The sequence below is a fragment of the Lactuca virosa genome, chromosome 4, assembly GCF_052849685.1.
Source record: "Lactuca virosa cultivar CGN04683 chromosome 4, Lactuca_virosa_CGN04683_v6, whole genome shotgun sequence".
NCBI classification, from domain to species: Eukaryota; Viridiplantae; Streptophyta; class Magnoliopsida; order Asterales; family Asteraceae; genus Lactuca; species Lactuca virosa.
Window position 1 is genome coordinate 122,349,117 of NC_136429.1, and position 16,695 is coordinate 122,365,811.

Genomic DNA, 16,695 nt, shown 5'->3' on the forward strand with positions numbered 1-16,695 from the left:
TGAGCTATCTAAGGAAAGGTGTATGATTTTGAGAATCCTAGATAAAGTCTTATCGAAGCATCTCGTATCAGAAATCTGAACTTTGCTAATGAAAGTCAATAAGTATTGATTTCTAGAAGTCCAACTGATTTCTGAATACATGTCAAAGCTAGTGTGTAACGCCAGTGTTTCTAGGCTAGGCATTAATATTGACTTAATAGTCTAGGTTAACCTTTGTAACTCATTTTGAAGAAATGAAAAGGAATTATGTGAATATTATGTGAATTATGTGTTTTATGCTTAATTATTAGGGTTTAATTAATTAAGAATAAAAATAAGCGTCGAAAGTAAATATTAGATAAAGCCTATATCTATTAAGAAAGTTGTAGTAGTCGTGATAAGGATTCCAGATATATAAAGAATACCGAAATCCGAGTTATAACTAAGAAGTTATGACCTGTCGAAGTTTCGCGACAAAACCGACACGGTGCCGAATGACGTAAAAAGTGAGTTTTTGATAAACTATTTTTTAGCCTTAGTGATCTAAACGAAAGTCGTAGTGTTCGTTAAACCGAGAGTATGTATAAAAAGAACGCCCAAATCTGACTTCGTATGAGGAAGTTATAATTTTTCTAAGTTTCAGCATAGTATTAGACAGCTAAAAACTCGAATTTTAGATCGAGTGATTTTTAGCCGACACAACCTAAATGAGAATCGAAGGTCTCATCAATAGTAGTACAACGGTAAAAAGACAGACGAAAACGGACGTCGGATGAAGAAGTTATGAATTTTTAACGAATTTTCTGTCCCGGTCTATTAAAAATAATAATATAGAAATTAAAGCAAAATTAGCCGACGAAATCTAAATGAAAGTTGTAGAGCGTAATTTTACCTACGCGTGCATATAAACAACGTCAAAAACGGAGCCCGTATGCGGAAGTTATGGATTTTAGAAGATTGGGGAACAATTTTCGAGAATTTTTGCATGAATAGTGTCGGCCACGTCACCACTCTCGCGATCAGCCTCGTGTCAGACCAGTCGACGCGTGCCGCTTCGGGATTCGACCGAATTCGCAGCCAACCAGCGTCCGACGCGCCTCGCCCCGTGTCACGTCCGAACCTCGCACAGGTGGCCCTTCGCATGCGCGCCATCTGTCCGAGCCACCTGCCCTCGCGAAGACGGAGCCGCGTGTCCCTCGCTGCTGACTCACCCTTCTCGGCCGACCTTCGGACCTCGCCTATAAATACAAGGCTTGCGAGATTACCCGGGTAAAATGAGATTTTTGCCATTTTTCACCCCTTTTTCAATATTTTTATTATTTTGACTTCCCCCGAAGCGCCGGGATTACTTCCAACACCCGAAACACGCCCCGAAGTACCCGAAGACCCGGAAAATTTTATCTTTTCGGTTTTGAAGCCCAACCCTCGCAGAGCCCGGTTTCTCAATAAAACTCCCGGTTTTATTAGAAACGATCGTTTTAGGAAACGAAGTGCTGCCCGATTATCGTTAAATCAAGTGAGTGTATAGTCACTTTCATCTTACACATAGATATGAAGTATTTTATATAAAATACGTGCTATGTGAATATATATTGCTTAGTTATTTGAGATGAATGATTTATACAGGTTTTTAAACTGTATATGTATTTTTATCTACAAATATGTTGGGTAAAACATGGGTAGATGAATTAGATGATGTGTGATGAAATAAAAATTGATGAGAGGTATCGATGTTTAAGATGATCTAGTCATCTAGCAGAGTATAGACAACGGCCACAGACTACTCTAGATAATCCAGTGGAACGTTAGCAGACTCGTAATCGGTAGGTATGTTTGAACTATATGTTCATAAGGTGTTCTCGAACTATATGTTCATTAGGTGTATTTGAACTATGTGTTCATCCGATAGTTCTTCTTTTTGACACTATTACGTGTCGGGATACGGGAGCGTACATGAGTACTTTATTAGTATTTTCCCTATACTTTTTATTTTGAAGAGCTTTGGAGTCTTCGTTTCTTTTATGAAGTGATCGGACGAGCTTCATGAGTCAGCGTTTCCGTTCATGATGCCGGATAGGGTGAGTCTGGGGGTAAAATACCTCACGATATTCAGATCACTTCTAGGCAAAGTTCGATGCTGGATAGGGTGAGTCTGGGGGTTACATACCTCACGATATTCATATCACTGCTAGGCAAAGTTCGATGCTGGATAGGGTGAGTCTGGCGGTAAAATACCTCACGATATTCGGACCACGGCTAGGCATTGATAACTACCCCTGACTTAATTGTCTTGTGGTTCTTTCTTTTACGAACGAAGGTTCGTGGTGAAACTTATTCCATTCCTCTCATTTGATGTCTTTATCGATCCTCGTTTGCTGCTAGGGAATTTCCGAAGCAGTTTCGTCAGTTGGTTGTTCATATCGATCCTTTAGGCTAGATCTAGTAAGATCACTGTATAGGATCAGTATGTTGGGATCGACATTTGTTAGTTCTTGTAGTATAAACCTTGGGCAGTGATGGACTTCGTGCCTATTCCTTAGGAATGAGTGATAGATGATTCTTAGGGTAACTCCTTAAGAAATAAAGAAGATAACGGGGTTGGGTAATTGGGTTGATTGTTTGATGTTTAAACATAATAAATTTATTTATTGTGGGTTGAAAACCCTATATGCTCACCAGGCTCCCAAGCCTGACCCACTCAGTTTATTTGTATCACAGGTATCGATACGATGTTGCTTTACACTGAGAGATTAAAATGGGAAATAGATCACTAGTGTAAATGAATGTAAGTTTTGTTTATGCTTATGTTTTTGTATTGACAATGACATCCCATTGGTTTAAATGAATAAAACACATTTCTTCAGAAATGATTTGATAACATATTTATCATGTTTTTCTGGGAACAAATTCCGCAACACTTTCAATCAAATGATTACTCTGGTTTTATTTTAAAAAGCATAAACGAAATCGGTCTTTTTTGGCCGTGAAATTTGGGGATGTCACATAGTGGGAGTATAAGTGTTATACTAATAATAATTATTATGCTAGTGGGAGCATAATTATTATGGTAAATGTTGAAAGTTAACAATGTTAATTATAGAAAACAAAGGTTTCAATTCGCAAGGTTGCATGGTTTGAAAAGTTGTCTTGATATAATTAAGGGAGAGGAATTCATAATTCATTTCAATTCTAAAAGCTTAGATTGAGATTTTAATCAAATTTAGTCAAATATATATGAATGTTATGTTGGAATGGTTCAACATAAGGAAATTCTGTATATGGATGTGTTAATTGCGTTCTCAAAATTCGACTATGATTACGGCATCCCTTTTCATAATTCGAATGATGAGAACATGGCAAATAGAAATATTATAGCAAAAGACTGATCAAATATCATGTCTTTATGTTAGACATTATAAATCGTGTCCCATATGCTTTGGGTATAGGATCGATTCATATGCTATAATATTCTCGTGTTCTAATTTTCCGAATGCCAAGGGAATTCGGGGGGAAAAAGGAATAGAATCGGATATGACTAAAGTGGTTAAACAACTGTTAAGGACAATCTAAGGTTCGCCAAGGATTGGTCGCTTAAGGACAGTTGGAGGTATAGTTATGGAAGGACCATATTGACATTATTATGAATAGACAGGATTCTATTAATAATGCATTGTCGTATGGCAAATATGGAATGTTTCCATATTGGGAGTTGAAGAATAGATGAAAAAGTTAGAAACTTTATGCAAGAAGGATGTTTAAAGGAATGTACTTTGAATTTGAGACTTCATTTCCATGGAATTGTCTTGTAATAATCTCCAAATGAATATTTTTTAATATCATTTGTCAAGTCTCTGTGACTTATGGAACCTAGACATTACGAAAGAATCGTTGCATGATGGTTTAGAATCTAAAACTTTCTAGCAGTGACAAGAATTTGGAATTCTTACACTTGCAATAAGGATTTGGAATTTTGAAATGAGCATCATTGAAATGTTTTTCAATTGATCTATTTCACAAAGTAAGGACCATGGACAAACATAGTGTGCATGCTTGGTGCATGGCATAACTATTGTTTAGACAAACATAGTGTGCATGCTTGGAGCATGGCATAACTACTGTTTTAATTCAAGTACAAGTTGATTATTCGAAACATTATACAATGAATGATAAGTAATCAATATGGCTCAAAAGTTGTGGGGCCATATAGGATTAGTATTATTCGTGTGTTTCACTTTGCATGTTTTGACTTCCCGAATAACTAGGTTATTCAAACCATCTACAGTCGATCATACTTTAGAAGTAGGTATTGAGGCAAGACTGTCATGAATGGGTCTGTAGTTTGTCTAGGACAAGGTGGTTGCAGTGTTCATGAGTACTCCTGGAATAAGATTCGAGTATTGGATTCAACCCACGCTCATCTGAATCACTTCATGGATTTTATCACGAGTGATCATGAGACGATAATATCTTATATTCTTGAAACGTAGACATGTGAGTTGTAGTTGCGACTCGGTTTCACATTGACATATGTAAACACACCAGTAACTTGGATGTTATAAAGCATATTGTTGTGTGTAATTTGATGAGTAAGTACAAGCAAGCATTTGGGTCGAAGTTTATCCGTTCCTTTTACCCCATGTGGATAAAAGCGATATCTGTGGGCCCCTCGACGATTTAGTGATGACACCAGGCCTGGACTGATTTGATTTGTTCAATTAGTCGGTCGTCATAAATCGGAAATCGGGAAACAATAGATGGACAGAGAGAATGATTAAAATCCATGTCTCAGTCCATATGATATCTAGAATGGAGGAATATATGATCCCTTATCTAATGGACGCGTCGTTGACTAGGTCAGAGTTCGACAACGACTTTTAAGAGCTACAATTGCTAGTTGGGTTGTGGAGTCGTACTTGCAATAATAGTTATTAGACTTATCCAAGTGGGAGACTGTTGGATTAGTTTCTAAGTCCATAACTATAATTGTTATGTACTTGACCCGAGAGTAGCATGGTCCATTTGGGTTGCATATCATCAGGACAATTTGATAGGATGGACTTTTGAGAAGAGGTTATTTATGATTTATTAATATATTATAAGTTCTAATATATTAATATGAAATCATATTATTTAATTAGTATTGATCAAAAATTAATTTGGAATTAATTTAGTGATCAAAAGAGACTAATTAAATATATGGGGATTGATTGTGTAAATCATTCATTCTTATAAAGTGGGCTTATGATCCATAGTTCTTTATGTTCGGCTAAACCCATGTGGTGACCCATGGATACTCCATGGAGGTTAAAACCCATGGAGCCTAAGGAATATGGAAAGTCATGCACATTAGGGTTTTCGTGGTTGTGCCACACTATATAAGAAACCCCTTGGTTGGTGAAATTGGCACTAGTGATCTTTGGAAGAGTCATAGGGCCGATTTCTAGAGCAAGCCATTCTCTCTCAAGTTATCCTTTGTCCTAGGTGTGTTGTGATTCCATTTGAGGCATTCATACTATTGGTGCTAAGTTCTTAAAGGCCAAACACATCAAGGATAACAAGGAACAACAAAAGGTATGTCATCTACTTAGAATCTTGTAGTATAGATACTCCATTGTATGCTAGTTAGGATGATGCTTTTGAAAAATAAAAGTTTGCATGTATATTAGAGAAAACATAGATCCAAAGCATCTAGGGTTGCATGTACACCATAGGAGTGTTAGAATGCTCAAAACCCTTCAAGATGGCCAGAGTGAGAGGACGATCCAGATATTGGAGGATATTCTTCGGGCATGTGTATTGGATTCCGGAGGGAGTTGGGATATATACTTCCCACTAGCAGAGTTTTCATACAACAATAGTTATCATTCTAGTATCAACCGACCCCGGTTTGAGATGTTGTGTGGTCGGAAGTATAGAACCCTAGTTTGTTGGGGTGAGGTGGGACACCGAGTTATTGGGAGCACCGAGGTGGTGCTCAGGACTACCGAGTTGATTCAGCAGGTGCGCGACCGGCTACGAGTCGCACAGAGCCGTCAGAAAAGCTATGTTGACCGGCCCCGATTAGATCTTGAGTTTCAGGTGGGTGACTTTGTTTTGCTGAAAGTGTCACCATGGAAGGGGGTCATCAGGTTTCGGAATAGGGGCAAGTTAGGGCCCCGATATATTGGTCCGTTCAGGGTTTCTTCCTGGATGGGCAATGTGGCTTACCATTTCGATCTGCCGGACGAGCTTAGCCAGATTCACAACACCTTCCATGTGTCTTAGCTTCGGAAGTGTGTCACCAACGAGGTCGCAGTTATTTCGTTGGACGACATTCAGGTTGATGAGAGCCTGAAATACATTGAGAGACCCATCTCAGTTTTGGATAGGAAGATTAAGGATCTTCGTAACAAGGAGGTGAAGCTGGTGAAGGTGCAATGGCAGCACCGAAGAGGCTCCGAATGGACATAGGAGCCAGAGGATGAGATGTTGGAAAAAATGGTCCCTTTTAGTACGCTGTGCGTACCTAAGGATACACTTATCGTACCATGAAGGAAGGATTGCGGAGGAGTTTCACGTACGCGGGGCGTATATATAGGTATGTGGGGCGTACACGACAGATGACCAAACCCTAATTTTCGGGCTTAAGACCTATATAAGCATCCTTATCTCATTTGAGTCTCACCCTAACTAGCCTCCTTCACTCTCAAACGTCCCTGAAACCATAAAATCATTAGAGTGTGTGTTCTTGAGCTTGGGAGTGTTTAAACACCATCCTTTTCGTGTGTTAGCTACAAGGAAAAATAGGAAACAAGCTTGAACGAAGAAGAGCTTCTGGATCTTACATTTTGAGCAGCCTAGGAAGCTTAAGGAGGTAAAAAGCTTTCACCTTGTTCATTATTTTCATTTCTAGAGCTAGGGTTTTCTCTTTGGTCCCTTTTTGTGTTCTTGGACAACCTCTTGAGATTTGAGCAACTCCAGAGCTTAGGGAGGATAGATCTGAGGTCATTTGGCCCATTAAATGGAGTCTTGATGGGTGTTTTGACCTCATGCATGGATTAAAACTCTTGGAAAGGTCTTAATGGGTTGTTGGGAGCATATGGAACATGAAAAGGCATAAAGTTGCCAACTTTATGCCTTAGGACGTCTTAATGAACTAAGATCTAAATATTGGACGTTAGAACCTCAAGTATTAAGAACTTAATGGAAAAGGTGCTTAATTTGTTTGTACACTGGGCGTAGCATAGTGTATGCAGCGCGTACAACTCAGGGATTCAGTACGCTAAGCGTACAGAAGTGGTACGCAGGGCGTACGCACTCAGATGGACTTAGACTCGTATTGGGCTTGAAAGCCCTTTGGGCCTTAATCAATTATGGGCCTGATCATGTTTTGAGTTAGTGGGCCAACTTATCTGTTTTGAGGCCATGATTGCTATGGTTGGGCTTTATTGGGCCATGAGCCCCATTAATGATTTTGGACATGGACTTTGGGCCCATTAGCAAAGGAAGACTTTTGGGCCACTGTGAAAGGACTTGGGGCTTGGGTTCTTTAATTGGATTATGTTCAGCCCTAACCTTAGGTTAATGATATTATTGTTCTGCACGGGTGTTCAGGGACTGTTAGGATAGCAGCTTTCAGATTCAGCATATAAATGTGAGTTTTTTCACCATACCAATGGGTCTAAGGTACCAAGGCCGACCCATTTTATGATATGTGGATTTTTGATTGATTATGTGTTAGGTTAGTATAACATTTGCATGGAAGACCCCGGGGGGTTCCCATGGCAGTAGATTGAGACCATGTGGGGGTTCCCATGACATTTGGTATAAGACCTTGAAGGGTTTCCACAGTATAATTGTATGTTTAGCTTGTATGGTATTTTCTTGGTAGTGAAGACCATGTGGGGGTTCTCATGGCAGTCAGTGAAGACCATGTGGGGGTTCCCATGGCAGGAAGACCATGTGGGGGTTCCTATGGCAGGTAGTTAAGACCACGTGGGGGTTCCAGTGGCACTAGGTATAAGATCTTGGAGGGTTTCCATGGCATCCTTATATGTTGTATGCATGGCTTATGTGGTTTATGCAGCTTTTATAGCTAATATGGATTATGTGATTATGTGGTTTGTGTGGGGTATGCTCTGGGGAACTCACTGAGCATTAGCTTACATTTTCTTGATTTGTTTCAGGTACTTCTGAGCCTAAGGGCAAGATCAAGGCTTGATGGTGCGGCATGCGCTCTTCGGCATTTGATTTGATGGGACACTATGATATTTGAAATAAAATGTTGACGTTATGGATTTTGAAAACAATTGTCATTGATATTACATATTTTATGGGAATGTTTTGATTAATTAAAAATGAAAAATTTATTAGAAAATTTGGATCGTTATAGAAATAAGAGACATACCTGTAATAGTATTCATGACCTTATGTCTTTACGTTGTAACCTGTGTTGGGTATTAATTAAGACATCCTTAGTTTTTTGGTATTTTGAAACAATATTGTTATCTCAAATGTTTTGTTAAACTGAGATTTTTCGCAAAAAAGACAACATGTTATATACATACATCATCTAAACTTCCTCATAGTTGTAACATTCGGTGTGTAAATGTCGAGACTATCATGAAAGTGGGTAAATGGGTAGCGAGGGAGGTCATTTGCAAAAACGTTGAGGTATAAGTACTCGTATGGGACGTGATGGACACGGATATGATTGATACATACTTTTTTTTTTTATGAAAAATGTTGATATCTAGTCATATGCATATATTGTGTTGGTGTTGTATTAGATCATCAAACATGTATACAGTGAAGATGTCATCATAATAGATGAGTATGGCGTGCTCAGTTGGAATGTGAAGTTTAAGGATTAAGTTTCGCAAACAACTATTTCAACCATAGCAGTTGCAACGGCCTAATACTCGACACCGGAGTGTGAAATAGTGGATTGTCTTTTAGAAGACCACAAGGTCAAATTATTTCCCATAAATATACAAAATCTAGATATTGATCTCCATGAATCAGGACACCTCGTTATTAAGTTGGGAGGAGGGAGATGGGGAGAAGTATATGCCCACAATGATTGTACCCTTGATGTAGAGCAGAACCCGTTTTAGTAGGTGAAAATATGGTTCACGGGGGTTATGAATAAACATAAAATTTATTGAATTGTATACCTTAGGTCATTTCATGTGATCGTAAGATATTTTAAGAAATTGTTAAGTCGTCGATATAAGTTTAGATCGGTCGTCGAGGGACCAAATAAGGCACTCAATCAATGTTATCATTGGTGTAGGTTTTTGGGTGTGATGGTCAGGTTGTAGGATTGGATGTCAGTTCGATCAATGATATCATTGGTATAGGTTTTTTGATAGAAGAATAAGCCTTGGTACGGATACATTATAATGTCAAAAAATGATGAAGGGTGCCCGTGTTGGTCACCGTAAATTAATGAGAAAGCGTATCGATGAAGTTGTTTAAAAAGGAGGTAGACGAGGTCGTAATGACTATGTCGTCCATGTACATGAAAAGGTAGGCAATTTCATGGCCATGATAGTAGATCAAGAGGGAAGTATCATAAGTGCTACATCGAATTCCTTGGGACGTGACAAAGGTGGCAAAATGATGATACCAAGCATGAGGTGTTCGCTTTAAGCCATAGAGGGGTTTTTGTAAATCGAAAAAGTGTGAGTTTAGTCTTAGTAACATACCTTGGTGGTTAACAATAAATGTGGGGTATCAAAAAGATTATGGTTTTAAAGAAAGAGAGAAAGAATATTATGGTTTTTAGAGGGAGATATGGAGGGGATGGTATCATACGAGGTCTCATACAAGAGTGCGTTAAACGTGTCATGTGTGTGATTGTGGCAAATGGCTTTAAAGGTTGGTATGTTATGCTCTAAAGGTGGCACTCCCAATGGTATTATACGTCGTGTTCGTGTCGTATTTTAGTGTTTTTGCATATCGTCCAAAAGATAAGTCATCTCCCCTATCCTCGCAAAGCGGGGAGCCGGAGTGGACAGTCGGGAACCATGAAAACAATGAAACATTTGTGACATATATCAAATCAAACTCGCATGCATTTTTAACAAAATGAAGCATAAACATAAAAATATGTTGCACTCATAAATATTTATATCTATTTCTTGTTAGTATAAACAAAAAAAGAAAACTATGTATACTCATAGTGCAAACAAAATTCACCTTTTTCTTTATTCTTTACCTTAAAACGGTAACAAGATGAAATAAAAGAAATTGACAATGATTTGTTCTCAATGGCGATGTCTTTAATTTAAAACATATATCTACTATAGAAAAGTAAATTTTACGCAAGTGTACATCACGTGCTCGCGGTAGGCAGATAAACGGTGCGGTCGCGTTAAGTCCGTGTTGGTTTACCGGTGCCTCGTGTAGATCATGACTCACGGATGCAAGGTTTCAATTTGGTAATATAAAAACACAACCCACAAAAATTGTGGTATATTAAATTCTTTCCATATTAAAGAAAGCGATGGAACGAAAAAAGGTGTAGAATACTTTAGGTGGGGCATGTCGGCATGGTGGCTTAATCTTTACCGTTCAAATACTAATATTTTTAATTCATTAAATCACACCTATAATATATATTCAAATTTTCAAATTGATGGTCGAAAAGTTTATTTGACGCTTATATTTGGTTCAACATTTTACAGTGCCGTATCAAGTTAAACAAACATTCATACATCTAGTGGTTATGGTCAAAAAGTTTTATATCTTTTTTAATGTTTATAATCTCTTCAAATTTGAAATTAACTAATTACAAATATCACACAAGTAATTGTAGTTTATTTTAATTTTCATGTTGGTGAGCTTAACGTTACCAGTTATTTAATGTAAATGGAATAAACATAAGAGTCCATTAGGATACATATTATTATATAATACAAGTTATGTGGTAAGAAGTGTAAACTTATATATAAAGCGAATTTGATTCCAACCATGACGAAATACATGGGTCAAAGGTGCTGCACCCCCTTGCGGGGTAAATGAGCAGCATACATTGTGGGTCCTACCTCTTGATAGTGATCTCGATAACCGATTAGTGAGCGAGGTCAGAGACAACACCCTAAAACCTATGCAAAATTTTGGACATATAATACAGGTAAAAACCTAATCAAAATGCAAGAATAATGACACGGGAGACAATTTTAGGTGTGGACATAGCAACTCACACTACGTGATAACCTAATCATTTATAAGTCCAACTCGTCGAGTTCAAGGGGAAGAACTCGACGTGTTAGAAATTTGTCACGCGTGCTTTTGGAAGACCAAATCGACGAGTTGGGGAGGTCCAACTCGACGAGTTGGACGGGGTTTGGGAAACCCTAATTCCGGGACCTATTTAAATAACTTAAACCTCATGAGTTAGCCTCATTTCCAGCCTCCACTGTCCTAAACCCTAACCTCGAAACCCTAAGGCACTTTTGAGTGATTGTGAGCCATTGTGAGGGTGTTGTGTGTGTGTTTGAAGCCACTTGGAAGGAAAGAAAGCTTGGGGATACAAGAAGGAGCTACTAGATCCAGAAACTCTTCATCAATGGCTGCATCTTTGAGGTATAAAGTCGTCGCCTTGACTTATAGTTAACTAGATCTCCCTTCTTGAAGTTTTAGCTTGAGTTTTGGGACTTAGGTTGAGTTGTCCAAATAGAAGAGGTTTCCAGGGGTTGATGGAGTAGATCTGACCCCTACATGACCTCTAGAGGCTTAAAGTTGCAAAATTTATTGGCCTCTAGGTCCCATTCATGCAATATGTCCATTATGAAGCCATAAACGAGCCTTAGAGGGTGTTTCTAGCATGCATGAGCGTAAAGTCGGAAACATTACGTGATTTGCCCACCTTGGGACATCAGATCCGTGTTTTGGAACGTTGTAGTGGGAATTTAAGGGCCTAATGGGTCAAGACCCTCTTTAAGGAACCTAGGGTTTGAGTTTGAAGCTTAATGGATGGTTCTTAAGGGTAAAGTTGTAAACTTTACCCTTCTCGGCATCATTTTGGAAGAGATAAGAGGTTCGGATTCCTTGGATTCAAGAGAAATGACTCAACACGTTAAGTGGGATTGGCAGACTGAAGAACTCGACGAGTTCATGGGTGAACTCGACGAGTTGGTCTGGGATTATCCCGATTCTGATGAAAAAGAGGGCAGCTCATCGAGTAGTAGGGAAACTCGACAAGTTGGTTCGAGACATCGCGATTCTGTCCTTAAGGGGAACTCGATGAGCTGGGTCAACTCGGAGCGTTGACTTTGACTTTTGACTTTGGACAAGTTGGTCCCAAGGAGTGCTTGGAGTATACCAAATTGTAATAAAGGAGATTATGGGCTTAGGATAAGGCCCGTAAAGGGTTGGGGCCCGATTTGGAAAAATTAGGCCATTAATGGATCTATGGACATTATAGCGTTGGGCTTTTATGCTTGGGCCTTAGTGTTGGATCATATTGGGCGAAGGTGTTGGATTAATGTATAAGTCCATAACTATAATTGGTAAGACTTGACCCGACCCGACATGGTCCATTTGGGTTGCATGGCATCATGCATTTGGATAGACTATAATGAGAGAAATAACACTTAAGGTTGGTTAATATATTATAAGTTCTAATATATTAATAAGGTTATTTAATTAGTATTGATCAAGAATTAATTTGGAATTAATTAAGTGATCAAAAGGAGACTAATTAAATATATGGGTTGATTGTGTAAATCATTCATTCTTATATATGTGGGCTTGTGATCCAAGATTCCTTATGTCGGACTAAGTCCATGGGGTGACCCATGGATACTCCATGGAGGTTAAAATCCATGGAGCATAAGGAATGGGTAAAGTTATGAGTTACATGGTGTAACCCTAATAGCCACCATATAAAAAAATCCCATGGCTCAAGAAATCGTGCACTAATGTGTGAGTGTGAGGGCTAGACGATTTCAAGGAGTGTTCAAGTTTCTCTCAAGTTATTCTAAGTGTATTTGGTGTTGTGTGAACCATTTGAGGTGTCACACTTGGGGCACTAGGCACTCAAGCTTCATGAAGACATTCTACATCAAAGAGGTATGTATTCTATCTTGTTATATTTATTATTTTGTATGCTAGATTAGGATAATACCTTGGATGTTCATAATTGTATGTATAATAGAGAAAACATAGATCCAAGGTATTTAGGGTTGCATGTACACTTAGGAGTGTTAGAATGCTCATAACCCAACAGTGGTGTCAGAGCCTAGGCTTGTTTTCTTGTTATACTTGCAAAAGTAGCTGAAAAATCGAGTTGGATGCATATATTCGATTGTTTTGGCTGGAATTGGACTAGGAACATTACCCTAAGATGTTTTTAGACTTATAAACTTGTTTTTGATGTGGTAATGTTCATGCTAATCCAATTTCTAAGATAATTGTCATAATTTCAAGATTTGTATTAGTTTGTATGTTCATGCTAATTTCTTGAAGATTGATGATTTGAATTATCTTGTTCTTATGAGGTTCTTAGATTAATAGAAAAGTTGTGTGAAATAGTTGTTTTCAATCCATTTTAATCTAAGAGTTGATTCCAAAGTGTGTTTTTGTAACTTTTCCTCAAGTTATATGAAAAGTCACATTTAAGAATCATAAAACTCATAAAAGTTGGCAAAGGTTACAAAATGAAGAGTCTAGTTCTAATTAAATGGTTTTATGACTCCATAACTTGTCCTCAAGTTATGGAGGTTCAAGAGTCTCTTCATTAAATTAAAAAAAAATGTAACCTTAATTAGTTCCATAAGTTACAATAAAAAAAAGTTATTTTTTTTATTAATTAGTTTAAAGTCTTCCATAACTTGTCCTCAAGTTATGGAACTTGAAGAGTTTTTTTTTTTTTTTTTTTTAATTAAAACTACTTTAAACTCATAAGTTATGGAATTAATTAGTTTTGAATAGTTTCAAAACTTGCCCTCAAGTTTTGGAATTTGAAAAGTTTTCACTTATGAATACTTTAATTCCAAGTTAGCCCTTAGAATTTTAAAAGTTAAAATTCAACCCTTATACTTTATAATATTATAAGTTAATAATATTTATATATATGTATAACAGTAAAGTTAGTCTTACCGTTAGTAGGCCTCATTCACGAAGCCGGTCTATAAGGGGGGTATAAGGTTACTGCCTATAAAATGGCAGTTTAATGGGTGTCCACTCTCACCCACCGCTTCCTTGACTGGTGGAGGGTCGTTAGCCGAACGGGTAGGACAAGGACTATAATTCTCCTTTCATTAAAAGTATTAATGATAAATACTAAGTAACTAAACTCTTATTAATACCCAATCTTAGTTACTTAGGAAAATGTGAATTTGGTGCTAACCCATGAAATTACACTTTGCACTTTGCTTAAGTCGTTAGTGGAGCGTGTGTGGTTAACCGGCACACTAACCTGGACTTAACAAGGTAGGCAAAGGGTAACTTAATATTTATCATAGTATCGGTGGAGCGTGTGTGGTTAACCGGCACACTGATTAAGGGGTAAATATTAAGGGTACCAAGTATATTTGCATGGTTATTCACACCTTGTTTTGTGATCCTCGGCATCCTAGTCACAAAACCTGAAGGGCACACTCGAGATTGAAACATGCCTTTGAACAGTTCAATGAATCTCAAAGATCTAGGACTTTCAAATCCAATTAAAACCTAATAAATTATTTTGTTTTTCATGGTGGAAATTGGTGAATCGTCATTCACCTACCTTCAAATATTTTATAGCTTGGATTACGGCATCCCTCTTCTAAGTTATAAAATAGTTTGTTGGGTCCTAGCCTTAATATTTCATATTGGGTGTCATATTAAGGACTTTAAATCAACTATCTTGAATATCTCCCAAAAAGATGTCTGGTCTAGACATTTATGATCTTCCCAAATCTCTTGAAACAAGCTTTCCTAAATGAAGATGATGTCCCATGGATATCATACTTCTTTCACCTCCTCCAATTATTCTCCCTAACCCACAAGTTCCTAAAAAGTTTAAGGTCACTCAAGCCCTATTGGCAAGGCAAGGTCTAGGTGTGATCATATCTTGGAGATGTAGTCACATATTGACAAGCCGGGAGAGTTGGGTGTCAAAGTCTTGAGAAAGTTGGTGGCTCAACTACTTTCTAAGTCACATAGTGAGTTCTTTTGGGAATCTTATGAAACAGACTAAGACAAGACCCTTAATGATCTTATCTATTTGCTAAGATCAACTTCCTAAAACGCTATGGACATTGACAATGATGACATTGGATATCCAGTAAAGCTCTCTCTTCCCAATGGAAAGGGATCGGCCATAGTCAACTCGGTTGACCCAATGGTAAAGAGAGAGGCGAAGTCTGAGATAGTCCAATGTCAAGGGTCCATAGGTAACTATTGCCAAAGGAAGGGGCATTGGTTACAAAGCTGCCAAATTTACCTAAGGATGTTAAAGTCAATAAGTTTGGCTCTACTTCAGGTAAAGTCCATTGTCTAACTCTATTAAGTACATGCTGATTCTGATCGTGAAGATGGATTTCAATCGCATGGTTCGGTGATCAGAATTTTGGGCTATTACTTAAGAGTTATGATATTTATATTGCTTAGGAATAGATAGCAACAAGGTTTATGGATTGTAAGGATAAGTTTTTCCGCAAAGTTTTAAAATAAAAGAAAAAGGTTTTGATTTTATTTATTTTAAGTATCCTTACAATGGCATTTGTGAAAAGTTGTTGCTTATAAGATTCCATTGATAGCAATATTGGAAAAATGGATTTGATTCTTTCGGTTGTGGTAGTGTCTAATATTACCAAATAAGGAAAGATTCTCATCACCCAAGGTTCAATTGGACCAAAACTTGGAATCATGCAAGTTGTATAGTATGATGAATGAGAACTTTCAGCTTGGAAAATTAAGACTAATTCCTTATGTGAATAAGGAAAGGACTAAGGGATCGAGTACACATTCTTGTGCACTGGTCAAGTCCACCACAAAAGATCAAGAAGACTATTCGTCATGATTTACTTAAGTTCAGTAAATATGGTTATACTTATAAGTTTAAGTATAAGTCTGTAGCATTGGAGAAGTTTCAATGTGAGACAGAACGAATAAGAAGAATCAAAGTATGGCAGAAAGATAAAAGTTTCTCAAATCTGAAAAGATGGGAGAGTACTTTAGTATCATGTTTATGATCATCTTAATGATTAAGATACCATATCACAATTAGTCCTCTAAAGTCATCTTAGTGCATTCTTATGACTAAGAAGAGGAGTCATGAATTGTTGAAATGGTTAAATCAAAAAGATGAGTCATACTTCGTTCCAAAACAATTCTTAGAGTCATACTCCAAGATTGTAACTTGAGTGACATATCTTAAAGAGGGTTTGTTAACACTAGTCAAATGTAAGAGTAAAAGGTTATCTACTCTTGTACATTTGAAATTGGTAAGTTGTGATGTTTTGGATAAAACAGAGACCAACTTAGGCCAATTGTGTAAAGTGTTAGTCTTGATAAAGAATCCGCACCATCTCTTGAATATTTGACAAGGGAGTCTTATATGTCAAGAGGACAGTGGGAGTCTTAAAGCTCTTGAAAGTTTCAAGACTTAATCAAGAATAAAACCTAAAGTCCTTCACTAGCACACGACTTGAGGTTTATAACCTATCGTGTTGAAATTTGTGTGCCTATTCAAGTTGGCTTTGCATAGGAGTTTTGAGAGTTCTCAATTGGTTGCACAACTAT